Source organism: Cibotium barometz, chromosome 11, assembly GCF_041138505.1.
Source record: "Cibotium barometz isolate CiBa-2024 chromosome 11, ASM4113850v1, whole genome shotgun sequence".
NCBI lineage: Eukaryota > Viridiplantae > Streptophyta > Polypodiopsida > Cyatheales > Cibotiaceae > Cibotium > Cibotium barometz.
Window position 1 is genome coordinate 51,010,894 of NC_141056.1, and position 15,653 is coordinate 51,026,546.

Consider the following 15,653-nt stretch of genomic DNA (forward strand, 5'->3'; position numbering starts at 1 on the left):
GAGGCGCTATGTGACATCTCTTGGAGGATTGGATTATGATCGCATACATGCATGCGTCAATGATTGCATTCTCTTTCGTGGGACGCATAAAGAGGCTCGACATTGTCCCACTTGTGGTGAAGCAAGGTATAGAACAGATGTGAAGAGTTTTGATGTACCTCGTAAAGTCTTGCGACACTTTCCTATAATTCCTCGCATCAAACACATGTTCAAGTGCAAATCCATAGCAGAGCTCATGTCATGGCATTCCTCACATCGATTGGATGATGGCATGTGGAGAATTCTCGCAGACACTCCTGCTTGGAAGCATATTGAAGATGAGTGGCCCAGCTTTAAAACAGAGCCCAGAAACTTGAGACTTGGCCTAGGTATGGATGGAGTGAATCCATTTGGTTTCAAAAGTACCGCATACAGTGTGTGGCCAGTTGTGTTGGTGAATTACAACCTTCCACCATCAATGGCGATCAAGAAGGGACATCTTATGTTATCCCTTCTAATTCCAGGGAAACATAAAGTCAAGCATATGGATGTTTATCTCGAACCGTTGATTGATGAGTTGGAGGAACTATGGAGAGGTGTTGCGGTGGTGGACATTAGTAGGCCTCCCTCCTCTCGACACTTTGACTTAAAAGCAGTGTTGATGTGGACAATGCATGACTTTCCAGGATACAACGATTATTCTGGTAAGAATTCTAATTACCTCCCTACTCTAATACTATTGGCTATATTAATTATAGATATTGACTTTATTATTCTAACTTTTATTTATATTTTAACAGGTTTGGAAACATCGGGTAAACATGCATGTCCTGTTTGTGGCCCTTCGTTAGTACATGAGTATGCTGACGGTTTGTGTAAGACCATATTCGATAATCATCATCGATTTCTCCCCCTCAGATCATCCTAGATATGTTTCTAGTAAGAGTAACATTCCTCCACAAACACTTCGTGCAAAAGATTGGAAGCGTATTTGGGAGTCTACAAATATTCTTCCTCCAGATGGCATGAACAGGTATAGTAATGTTTTTCAATCTTGTTTTGTGTAGTCTCTAATTGGATTAAAGGTCACATAGAGCAATCGCTTGTGTAGGTACTCCATTTTTTTCGGCTACCATATTGGACCCATCTTAAGATCAACCATCTTCTTGATCCCATGCACATCTTCAAGAATGTGGGATCTGGTATTTGGGAACATATTATTGGTAAACGAGACAATGTTAGCATACGTGAGGACTTGCGGGTCGCAGGATGTATGCGTCAAGCTTGGCCCCACGAGAGGAGGGTGGGCACGTTCGTCTTCCGCCTGCACCATGGATTATATCAAAGAAAGAGGAGAAGCAGGTAAAGCAGGCCATCACCACTTTGCGTACTCCCACTGGATGCATGAGATCATTGAAGGGAGCCTTTACAACCACTAAGAAAAGAGGCGTTGAGAAACTATATGGGTTGAAGTCCCACGATTGGCACAAGATGCTCCAAGTAAGTGTTTTCCAAGTCTTGTACGTTGAAATTAAATTTTGTAATGCCATAAACCATACATACATGTGCTCTTATGTGCGCAGTTCATACTACCTACTAGCATCGACCATTGTGCAAATAAGAGTTTGAAAAAATGTATTTATAAGATGGGCGAGCTTGTGAGGTATGTAAAACCCATGTCAGATCACCCTTCATTATACCTTGCAAAATGAACGTGCATGAGGTATAACGTACTATTTTTTTTCCAGATATGTTAGTTCCAAAGCAATTGATCCAGCCACGTTGGATGATGCGCATGTTATGGCAGTGGAGGTGGTTTGTTTGATAGAGGAGACTTTTTCGCAAACCATTCTCACAAGTCAACTACATCTCATTGTGCATTTAGTGGACGAAATGGCTTTATGTGGCACTGTGCATGCACGTTGGATGTTCTTCCTAGAGCGCTTCATGAAGACCTTAAAAGACTTTGTGAGGCAAAGTGCAAGGCCTGAAGGAAGCATGGCGGAGGGTTGGTTGATACAAGAGTCTCTTGTATATATTTCAGAATTTCTTGGTCAGGTGGACAGCTCTTTGCCACGACTATGGAGCAATGAAGAGGACTTGAGGATGACCTCTATTGTGCCTCAAGGAAAAGGACAGAGTAAAGTAATTGATAGAACATTGATTGATGATCTCAATTTCACTTGCATCCTTAATAGTGATGTGATGAGCAGATGGATTACAAGATATGAGGATGCAAAGACAAAAAGGCAAGCAGAAAGAGCTCTCTTTCGGAGGCAACATGGCTCTCGTAAGGCGTACCCTAAGCATCTAGCAACACTTCCGAATGATATCCATGTTGATTGGTTGCATGAGGAAATGGAGAGAGCAGAGAGCGACGAGGGGCTACATATCACGGCGGAAGAATGGGAGTATGCACGAGGATGCATGTTAAAGGTACATAGAACTAATGTTTTGCATTAGCTGTAAGTGATTTGCTTTTAATATTTATTCACATTGCTTACACAAATATTGCTTCTATTTTGGTCCAGTGCACTATGTTCAATGCTATATGGTGTGAAGGCAAGCATTTTCGAACACAAAGAATTGATGAAAAGAGGAATACACAAGATTGCGGTGTCATTAGTAGCTTTGAGGGAGCTAATGGAAAAATGGATGATTATTGTGGCACAATCCAAGATATATTTAGGCTTGACTTTCATCGCTTCTTTGTGTATGTTTTGGATGTCAAATGGCAAATGAACGTGGTGGAAAAAGAGCCTAATGCAACGATAAAACGCCATGCAAGTGGCTATGTAACTATTGACTCTACAAAGTTTTGGCAAACAAAGAAAGATAGGCTCATATTGCCACAAGCAGGTATGCATTTTTTTACTAATGTGTTTCCTGTACATATATATCTAAGCTCGCGTACCCCTTGACTTTTGATATGCTAATTAATTACTGCAGTATGTGTATTTGAGTAGGTTATCTATCTACCAATGGTACATGACATTAAATGGTGGTACGTCATCCCTATTGCACCATGTTCCAAAGTGATGTATAATACATTCACTGATATGGAGCATATGGAGGATGTAACAAGCCGCAATGAAGATGATGTCGAACATGCCAATGAAGATGTTGTGATCGATGATCAAGAAATAAGAGATGATCATGATAATGAGGATGAGCGTGCCATTTCTCATGATCATGAGAATGACCCTACCATTGAGGATGATGGTGATGTTGATGAGGATGATCAGGACATCGATACCATTATCAATGGAGTACAGAATATCGATAGTGGAATAAATTTAATCGTAGCCTTACAAATTGATCAAATGGATATTGATGTTGATCGTTTGGCAAGGATAGATCTTATTGAAGATGAGATCGAACCCTAACCAATCCGTCACTGTATCGTTCTAAATTGATGACATTTCTATTGTATGTGTTGTCTTTTAATTATCATCTCATGATTTATTTTTGAATATATTTCATTGTTGTAAATGCATGTAGTGGGATTGTGTAATGATATATACTGTAATGTACTATGAGATGGTTTAAAGAAAATAGTTTTTAATTTTGTAAAGGAATTCAGTTTTTCTTTACCAAGCGTGTATTGATGCGTGTATTGATGCGTGTATTATTACGTATATTTTCACGTGCTTATACACGCGTTGATAAATGCCAGTATACACGCGAATTTAAACGCCAAAATACACGTGCCCGATTCTATTCAAATACATGCGCGACCATACACGCATCCATAATTTATCGCGTGTATGAAACGCGTGTATGGCAGCATTGTCTTGTAGTGGTTGTCTACTATGCTTCATAAACCATTATTTTTATAGAGGTCAAGCATTGTACATTTGAGGGTATAGGAAAATGATAAAGGGGATTGTATACAAGAAAAAGAAACACATGATTGAGAATTTTTTGCATACACTTGAGATTGCTATTCCATGGTGTTAGGATTCTAGATATCCATTGGTGATCTCCAATCCCTTTATAGGTGGAGGTTGTAGATTTTTTTAATTCCAAAAAAATCTCAAAGCTCTTCCATTCAATTCTTGCATTCTTGAGCTATATTCTTATATATCATACTTCAGTGTGGGCATCCCAAGAACTTTATAAATAAGTCTGCAAGTATATCTTCTCATTATCTTCACCTCATCAACAAAACCTATTTTACATTTGGAGACACAAAGATATACTTGGAGATCTACATGTTCATAGTCATGGACTTATCACATCAAATAATAAAGGATACTATCCGTAATACATTAGAATTGACTACTCTCTCTCTCTCTCTCTCTCTCTCTCTCTCTCTCTCTCTCTTGGGGAGATGACAAAGGGGAATCATGCTATGAGAAATAGAAACCCATGATCACAATATGATCAAGAAATTGTTTATTCAAGTATAAGGTTCACACTATTACCTATGCGTGACCTTAATTCCTTTGCCGCCATGGTGCTAGGATTGTTTTAGTTGGAGACACAACCAAAGTTAGGGCTGATGGTGAGGTTGGCTTCCACTTTGTTGATTTCAGGTTATTATAGCCCTTGTCTCTAAGGAATCTAGAATATGGGATTTCAAAGGTTGACATGGGTACTTATGGGTAAACAATTGATTGTTGTCTACTATGCTTCATAAAACATTTTTTTAATGGAGGTCAAGAATTATACATTCGAGGGTATAGGAAAATGATAAAGGGCATTGTTTACAAGAAAAAGAGACATGACATGATTGAGAAATCATTGTGTACACATGAGCTTTCTATTCCATGGTGTTAATATTTTAGATATCCATTGGTGCTCTCCAATCCCTTTGTAGGTGGAGGTTGTAAAAAGCTTCTGCATTGAGAACAATGACTGATTACTTTTCCTACTCACAAAAGACATACAAATTTGCATCTCACACATATTATCTTACATTTATTTTAGGTTACTATAGCCTTCGTCTCTAAGGAATCTAGAATTTGGGATTTGAAAGGTTGACATGTGTACTTGTGGTAAACAATTGATTGTTGTCTACTTAGATGCTTCATAAACCATTATTTTTATGGAGGTCAAGCATTATACATTTGAGGGTATAGGAAAATAATAAATGGGTTTTATTGGCTTTAAAATTTTGTCACATGCTTTCTTATTCCCGAGAGGACGATATCGATCATGAAGATTTGATTGGGGTGAGTTAAGAGAGTTAGGTAGAGTTTAGAAGGATGGTGAAGAAGGATTACGGTGGGTTGAATGACATAATAATTTAAATAAATAAATAAAGACAATGTATTATCAAACAGGGGATGCTGAGATCATTAACAAATAAGTTATTGCTTATATATGAATAGAAGTACATGAACTCGATGCCTCATGGTTCATTAATACATGAAAAGGAGTCTATCTCTAGATCCATTGGCCCACCCAAGGACATTTCAACGTCAACAAAGAGATTTAATCCACTATTAGTGGTGGACTCTACATTATGATCAATATCATCATCTTGTGCATTTGTGCATGGGACACCTTCACCTACATTGGCACGTGAAAACTCATAATCTACATCGTCCATTTTCTCATCGTTGACATGTTCATCCTCGAATCCCATGTGTAACATAGAATTTGTAGAGAACTACACATTCAAAGTATAGAAGGAATTCCAATCAATGCATTAGCACAATGAACAATGCACCATCATGGTTCACATATGTTATTGGAAGTAGATGGGAGCTCGAGGGGATTAATATGTAAGCGTAGCACGTGGATTCAACAGAAGGGATTTTTAAAATCTATTTTTTACACATTTTTTACATTATAAAAGGGTACCACTTAAAGGAGGTATTCATAGTTTGAATATAAAAAGGGTAAGTTTTATTCATAAAAAATTCACAGATAAGGGATTTTTAAAAGAGGCCTTGAATGCACGTGATATAGAGGGTTTACCTACAGTGAACCCCCCAAGGATGGGAGAGACTAAAAAGTAGGCCATCTTTTACATCTTTGATGACAAGACGCATGACACATTGTTTGTGCACTAGGGTTTTTTGCTCCACAACCAATGGTTGAAGTCAAAAGAAGTGGTTTGGTCAGATGGGGCAACATCACAATTCAAGGCAGCATGCTTGTTTTACATCATTGCAAGGTAAGGCTTTCGATACATCCCAAATTTATAATATTTAATTAACTAAAACAAATTGCGATTCCATTTCCAGATATATGAGGTACATTTTAATTTGTAACAATCTCTTTTTTGGGCATTGTTAGGTACTATTCCTGAATTGGCCTTCGGATGATGTGGAACTAATTTGCTAATGTTCATGGAAAGGGAGAGCATGATGGTATAGGTGCAATCATAAAGCGTGCACTAACTATAGTGCAGTTGGATGTAGATGGAACAAAGCTACAAAATGCACACGATGTTGTGGAGTGGCTAAATTGAAAAATGGGAGATGATGATGTGAAGAGAAGTCATTTTGTGGAGGTGAAGGAGGGCAATGTTGATCGGATAAATTCATGGGCATGCTAGACTAATCAACGAGACTCGTTCCACACATTGTGTCCTGGGTTTTAGTAGTAAAGATCCTACGTAGTATCTATTTATAAGCTTGTCATGCTTTTGTTCATTCTACATGGATGGAGTATGGGATAAGTGTACCACATTATCTCATGCACATTCATGGACTTTGACGAAGCTAGAACCCATCGATAGGAAAAATGATAATGTCCTTAAGCAAGATGATATATTGTACTTAGATACAAATGCACAATTGGCTCTAACATGGTAGATAGAGATGGGTGACCATTTTGCAATTACACTATAACAAAAAGAGGGGGTTAGTAGCAGTTATAGTGTGGATTTTATAAAACAATCTGGAAAAGCATTTGGCGTAAGAGTCCTTACTTTTTCGATGCTATAACCGCCGCTATATCCCACGTTATAATCGACACTATATTCCACGCGCTATAAACACCGCTATATCCCATGCTATTCTCACCGCTTAGCAGCGCTCTCAAAAAACATCAACGTTGCTATTATCGTCGCTCAATGGCATTGATAAAAACATCAACGCGCTATTTTTGCCGCAAAGCGATGATAAAAAAAAATGAACGTCGTTATTTTTGCTGTTTAGTGACGTTGATAAAAAACGTTAGCGTCGCTATTTTTGCTGCTCAACGATGATGCCAAAAAAAAAATTGGGGGCAAATTAGGACACCCCAATTTGGCCCAAAAAGAATTAATTCAATATATTGAAAACAATTCTAATTTGTACAAACAGACATATTGACATATAAAATACATTTGAAACATAGTAACTCCCGAAATCTTAATTGTATTAAATCCCAAATGCCATAAAAGACGAGTTACATCCAAAATGCCATAACAGACGAGCTACATTGAGTATGGAGTTACACAACATTAAACACAATAGGCTAGTCTCTACTCATCCTCCTCCTTCTCCTCATTATCATCATTCTCCTCCTCGTCCTCCTCGCCTATTGCCTCTTCATCATCTTCCTGTATAACATAAGATTAAGCAATGTTAAACACAAACTAGATAAATTTCTAAAATCTTATAAAACCAAAATAATATAAACTTACAGCGGGCATAACTTCATAGTTGAAAGCGACACCTTGTTGTCACAACCATTCAAATGTGGCTGAGATCCCATTGCGATAAGCAAAGTACTCCTCATCACGAGAAGGAGAACGGCCCACCACATTTTCCTATGTTAAACACACATTAAAAAAAGAACAATTTAAATAAGATTCAATTCTTTTGAAACCGAATTTTTGAATACAAAATGTTAAGAGTTCAAATAATTACACTCGATCCAAGATGAGAAGCCTCTCTTTTATGCATGCGTACTTGGAATAGTTCTCTTTGTTTGCTTAAATAGATCACGATTTTCCTAGCGCATCTTTTTGGCCTTCTTCCAATCCTTTTCTAATTCTCCTGGCAGCTTGATGCCGCCACTTGATGGCCTTAGCAATCAATGATTTCCTATGACTCACATCTTGATGCCGCCACTCTTGATGGCCTTAGCAATCAATGATTTCATGTGACTCACATGACCCCGCATATGATCAAGTATCTTAAGGTCATTAAATTGTAAGTCGAGGTGGGACTTAGGAGACTCTGTCTCTTCAATACACTTAGAACGTATTTCTTCTTTGCATTGTCTTGATTTCTCTAGTCAATGCCCCAAATGTTTTTGAACTCAACATTTACAAGATGATGCATGTGTGCTATGACATGCTTCCCCTTGCCATCCTCAATGATCAACCCATATGTCCTCCTCACATGATGAGGAAGCGTTGTTGGGTTATAGGCATTTGGATCCACCACCTCTGTGCTGGCACATCCTCTGTTGATGGGGAATTAGAACAAGATCTATTACTGCCCCCAAAAAAACCCCCGCATCCACCCCCACCAGAACAATGACCCCCACTAGAACGACGAGAAGAGACAGACCTGCTATATATAGATTAAGTTTTATGCATTAAGCTTAATGTGTAGATTAAGCTCTATGTATTAAGCTTAATGCATAGATTAACCTCTATGCATAGAGCTTAATGCGCATTAAACTCTATGCATACAGCTTAATCTAGGCATTAAGCTCTATGCATAGAGCTTAGTTCATAGATTAAGCTCTATGCATAGCGATTAATGCATCCATTAAGCTCTATGCATAGAGCTTAATCTATGCATTAAGCTTAAGCTAGATGCATGCATGCTTAATCCCAAGCTAATCCTTAACCCTGGCACCCAAGGGTGCAATAATAGGTTTATGAAAAGCATACATCATTAGATGTCTTACCTCTTTTTGGTGAAGTTGAAGGAGAGGATTAGAGGACCTACAAAACAAAAGATTGAATAAAGTAATTAGTAGTACAAAGCCCTAAAAGCTTAATGCATAGATACAAAACCTTAAAGATTACAAGAAAAAGAGAGCTTACCATTTTGTCCACTTATAGGAAGCTTTGTCAAACTGCCTATCCACTTATAGGAAGCTTTGTCAAACTACCTGTCCAATGGTTGTCATTATGCATACATGTTCTTTACAAATAGGGGCACAACATATTCTCACAAGCAAAGGCAACACCAGATTTTCTCAACCTCACAATCCCATTGACCAAATATGTCATCAAACTTTAGCTATAGACCCAAAGTGCTAGCTCCAACTTTGGTGGTGCAAGAGAGAATTTAAACAAAATATTTCCATCATATCTAGAGGGCAGCTCCTCCCCACAACAAACACCTCCAATAAATCCATGTGGAGGAAATTCTTGGGGAGTAGGCCTCTAATAATATCAACAACACTATGGCGGTGGAGAGAGTCGCTGGTGGAGAGAGCCATGTGGTGACATGTGTCCATCTCGCACGATGGGAAAGACCACCGCGTTGGTCTTTTCCAGCAACAACAAAGAGCAAGACGAGTGAGGCGCACGGGCTACATAGTGACACGTGTCGAGCTCTATGGTGTTGAGAACATGGAGTTTTGGCAGATTGCGTTTGCGTGATGGCATCGACTGGTGACAAGGACCGTTAAATGCACACGGAGTAAATGCACGTGGTGACATGTGTCAAGGTCTGCAATGTTTAGAGCAGAGTCATTAATATGCTAGTATGCCGGGAAAAAAAACAGCGAGAGCGCCAGCCCACTCTAAATCCAAAATCTCAGCCCCCTGCACGTCGTCGCGCTGTGGACCCAAAAGTGCCCCAAAAATAGTTTCACAAATGGCTACACGCGATCGTGCATTGCCCCACACCAATAATAGGATGTTATCATATGATTTTGATAGATTTTAGTCGTGCTAGGTTTCTCCTTAGTGAAGTATAAACTTTGTATGTCAATTAAACTTTACTCAATATGTTTTTTAATAATCGTTTTAGCATTATATTCTTTTTTTGAATTTAATTGGTTCTAATTTACTTGTGATTTGAAATTGTTCTTGTTGAAAAGTGTTAAAGCACTATTTATTATCTTCAAATGATGATGCATTATAATTGGTTTATTCAATTATAGATTTTGATATATCATTAGTGAGACATCCTAATGATTGCAATATTAATTCTCAGAATATTAAGCTTTACCATATAAAATAATGTAATATTACACAAGCTTTAAAATTTAACTAACTTAAAATTTGATAACTAAATCACTTAATTGTTTTTCAAAGAAACTAATATGTTTTTTTTCTAGCTTGCCTTGTATGTTTAAGTATTTTAAATTTTGCACATGCCACATTATCACACAAACTTTTGTTTCTTTAGAAGCTAATATTTATGATATAATTAAAAAATTAAGCATTGTATAAATATAGCTATTTGATAGATGATTCAAGTACAAAACATTTGATATATTTTGAAGATAGTGCTTTGATTTACTTTTAGTTATTTAAAATGTAAGCAAATTTTAGTCTTTTGTGAGAATCAAATTGTAAATTTTTGTCCAAATACTCAAAAAAGATATATATTTTCAATATTTGGAAGGGAGTCTAGGTCAACTACCTATTTTACTTGCAAATGTGTTAAGGGTGATTAAGGTATGAGTTTACTATTTTATGTGCAAAATTTAAGGGTGATTAAGGTATGATTTTACTATTTTGTGTGAAAATTTTAAGGACGTTTAAGGTATGCGATTAGGCACCTTACTCCTCTAATTTGCAAAAAAAGAGGCCAAGATGTTGAGGAAAACTATAGTTCAGTTATTGAACCAAGATTTATAGAAAATAAGCTTGTGTGTGGAGCATCACATGAAGAGGGCGATAAGGCAAATTTTTGGCTAGATTTGGGGCTTATGAGATGAGTGCCTCAAAGCTTAGATGTAGGAGCTCCAAAGCTTAAAGAGGTTTAGAAATTGTACTAGCTAGTATGTGGGCAAGATAAAGGCACGCCAAAGACCACCAAGGTTTTTCGCAATAAGTGTATAAAAGAAGGCAATAAATAGGCATGGAAATCGGCATGAATGTCCCCCACCGTTCCATGATTTTTCTTTATAAGGCTAAGAAGCATGTACACATGTCAAATGTTGGGTGGGATGAGACCTATTTAGCATGACCATGGGCTTGAGAGAAGGTGTGAAGTCCCCTAATGAGTAAATATATGGGTAGAAAATTACAACATTTGAAACAACCCAAATTCTATATACACAGATATTCTTTTTCCTCCAATTATTTAAAAGTAGTGCATGCTTTAACCAATCATTAAATACTAGAAATTAAGGGAGAAAGAAGAGAGGAGTAAGGTGCCTAATCTCATACCTTAATCACCCTTATTTTTTCACACAAAATAGTAAACTCATACCTTAATCACCCTTGAAATTTACACACAAAATAGTAAACTCATACCTTAATCACCCTTAAAGTTTTCACATAAGATAGTAAACTCATACCTTAATCACCCTTAAATGTTTCACACAAAATAGTAAACTTCTTCCCTCTCTACCTCAAGAATTGGCTTCTTGAATTGCTCCTACAAGCAAAGAATGGAAGGGTGCTTCAGTTGGTGTTTAAGGTCTGCATTCTAAAACAAATAATTCAACTGTGCTTCAATTGGTGTTTAAGCTCCACATTCTCAAGAAAAATTAGAGGTAATCAAGCTTGAATAGGAGGAAGAGTTGAAGAAGGGGAGACTCTCCACAAGCCAAGGTTAAGCTCACCACTATCCTCAAATTCTACAAGGTAAATATTTATCTCTTTTATTATTGATGTAATTATGATTTTTGGAAATTCAATTATCGATTGATTTCGATTCCATTTAGTGTATGGTGAATTAAATTCCATGCAAATTTACTATCCTAGGTTCTTTTGATAATTAATATGTTATGAATAGACTAATTAGCATAAGGAAAAATTAAATTAGGGGAAGATTAACCATGCATATAATGTTGCATAGAGGCATATCTTATGGTTTTAATTGAATAGTGAGATTAGATCTTAATTAGATGGAATCAATTATGCCAAAACAAGAGGCCAAGATGTTGAGGTAAAATAGGCAAGTGATTGAACCAATATTTGTAGAAAATTAGCTTGCGTGTGGAACATCACATGAAGAGGGAGAGAAGGCAGATTTCTGGCTAGAGTTGGGGCTTGTGATGAGAGCTTGAAAGCCTAGATGTGGGAGGTGCAAAGCTTATGGAGGTTGGATAGAGACGTGTGTCTTCATACATCTCAACAAATTTGTGGCTTCTCATAGTGTTGTTGATATTATTAGAGGCCTGTAACTCCCTAAGAATTTCCTCCACGTGGATTTATTGGAGGTGTTTGTTGTCTAGGAGCTACCTTCTAGATATGATGAAAGTATTTTGTTTAAATTCTCTCCTACACCACCAAAGTTGGAGCTAGGACTTTGGGTCTATAGCTAAAGTTTGATGGACATATTTGGTCAATGGGATTGTGAGGTTAAGAAAATCTGATGGTGCCTTTGCTTGTGAGAATATGTTGTGCCCCCCCTATTTGGAAATAACATGTATGCATAATGACAACCATTGGAAAGGCAGTTTGACAAAGCTTCCTATAAGTGGACAAAATGGTAAGCTCTCCTTTGCTTGTAATCTTTACGGTTTTGTATCTATGCATTAAACTTTTAGGGATTTGTACTACTAATTACTTTGTTTAATATTTTATTTTGTAGGTCCTCTAATCCTCTCCTTCAACTTCACCAAAAAGAGGTAAGACATCTAATCATGTACTACTAATTACCAATTACTTTGTTCAATATTTTATTTTGTAGGTCCTCTAATCCTCTCCTTCAACTTCACCAAAAAGAGGTATGAAATCTAATCATGTGTACTACTACTTACTAATTACTAATTACTTTGTTCAATATTTTATTTTGTAGGTCCTCTAATCCTCTCCTTCAACTTCACCAAAAAGAGGTAAGACATCTAATCGTGTATGCTTTTCATCTACCTATTATTGCACCCTAATTCTTTGTTTAATGTAGATTGAACGCTTGATGACGTCGATGGTTTCCTTGGACATGGAGGTGCTTCCCGTGCAAGAGTTGGCCAAGATGCTTGTACTTCAAATGCCCCAAGCCACCATATCTCTCTCTCAGATTGGACACTAAAAGAGGGAAACTTGACTTGCAAACCCTCTCCCTATTGCTCATCTGATTGTCTGGGTTTTCATTTAGAACATTCCAAAGGTAACTCAGTCTCCCCAGTCATGTTGATCTCACTCTTTACATATGCCATTGCCTCATTCATAAGTGTGATACTCATTCGTTCTAACCTCTTTCCTTTCAAAATCTAACACTCATCCACTTTCAACATAAAACTTACCTTGTCACCTTGCATGACAAACAAAAGTAGATAAGTTTTAGTATTTAAAACATTTTTCTATTAGCTCGCAAAAAATGTAAAAAATTACATACATTGTTTAGGTAGTCCATTGAATAAGATCATGGCTCTCTAAAGACGTTGTAGATCAACAAATATATTGTTGAACTCATTGTAGGGATACATGATCTTACCATTTGTGCCTCATTTTTTTCTCCAAGCTCGAATGGTTAATGTATCGATGTGATGCAATAGTATTCTCCAATTTTACGTTGCACATTATCATTGCATGTCCTCTTTGCTAATCTTATCTTTCTGGGGACCGGAAAAATATTCCTTGTAATGCCTTGTTTGCAGAGTGTATCTTTTAGTAATTGATGAAGGGCTTGATATCCTTTTGTGCTAATGCCCACCTCATCGCATGCATTTTGAACCTCCTCAATGCTTAGAAGATTGGTAATGTCATCCATTATCTCATTTGCGATGAGTACGTGACGTATCTTCTTGTGGCGTGGGTCTCGAATGATGGAAAGAATTTCATGCCTCCTCACACAACTATGTAATATTTCTCCAAAATCTTGAGGACCATTATCACCACATGATTCTTTCAAAAAGTTCATGTCACAAACCAATAAAGATTACCAAAAACACCTTAATCTATTGCTTATAACAAACACAACAACCAAAAATACCTTAATCAAAATTACTTGCAACAATAATAGCCAAAGAACAAAACATAAACCTTGCTGCATGGATTCTTTGCTTGTGACCACCACCACAAACTCGAGTTTTTGAATGTTATTGATTGTCCTCTTTCGCTCTCTTCTTGCTCCCACAGGGGTGCTCTTCATACGAGAGATTGTGTCGTGTAACTTCATAATGCGAGCCTCTTTCTCTTTGTCTCTTTTTTCTAGCTCTACAATATTATTTTGTGCATCTTGTAGTGCATGTTGCGCACTACTCAAAGTGCTCTCTCCAACAAACTCAATAAATGAAGGGAGATCAGTGAAGGGTGGAGGACAATGTGAAGAAGGATCATTAGCATATAAATATCCATCAACACAAAGATCCACATTAGTCTGACCTTGTTGTCTTCTTGCATTCTTCTCATGTGCATTCAAGCGTTCTTTCTTGAGATTGGTGCATATTCATTCAATATGCAAATATGCAAGTCCACCTCCGCACTCTTGTTAAATCTGAAATTTTTGCCATTCGAAAAATGGAAGAGACTATTCTAAAGTGACTCATGGTGGCTGTCCTATTGTATTCACAATAGGATTATTCTATTGTGAAGAGGGAGATAGAGAGAGAGAGAGAGAGAGAGAGAGAGAGAGAGAGAATCTTATTACAGAGGCTGGTAGGAAACGTGATAAGTAATAGTAATGATTGAAGGAAATGGAATGTGGGGGGAATTTCAAATATTACTATTAAAGTGGAGTAAATAAGATTGAAAGCATATAGATATTAGTGATCCTAGTAGGGGGTTTTAATAGCTAGAAAGAGAATCCTAGAGAGAATCCTAGTTCAAAAATTAAAGAGATCCCCTACTTTTAGTCCCAAAAGTAGGCGTCATTATGAGCTTTGTCTCCTTAAGCCTTAATAAAATTAATCTTAATTCCTTAAAATTAGGGATCTTAACAGGACCCTTTTTATGCTCAAATGCCCCCTAATGGTGAGAAGTGGTAGAATGTAGATTACATCAGTGGAAGAATTAATGTCTTCCATATAGAGATAAGAAAATTTCTATATGATAACCTACCCAGCCATTTAGAAACACAAGGAATCTTCTTTTATAATTCCATGTATGTTTTGGCTAATTTTACCATATTGGAGAATTTGGAAAAATCCCAAGACTTTGGGAATTTTCTTTTCAATCTAGTTTGTGGTGTATCTTAAGCATACAAACTTGAAAGTTATTGGAGAATGTGCATTTAGAACCGACTCTTTAAGCTCTTTCCAATGATATGTCACATGAGGGATTTTTGACAAAATCTTAAAAAAGTTAACCATGGTCCCTTTTTTACAATCTTGCAAAATGGGAATTGAGATTTTTTCAAATTCTCTAATATGGTGTTTAATGCAAACGATAATATTGGTAGACTAGAGTCTATCCCACTGCCACCATTGTCTAGCCAAGAAGGGGTTTGTTCTTGCACAGACATCATTGCAACATACAAGAATAAGATAAGAACAGATATGCATGCAACAATGAAACCATCAACAAGTTCTAAGGACGTCCATTTGAGTTGGTTTATACCATTTAGCACCTTTGCACAGATGTTTGCACCATGTGAGGATGTCAAAAAAACAAAGTTAACATATCAAGTGAGGTCCCTTTGATAATGATTGGATGAACTAATTATTGGGGGAGGGATGGGATGTAAAGAGGACCTCTATAGAAG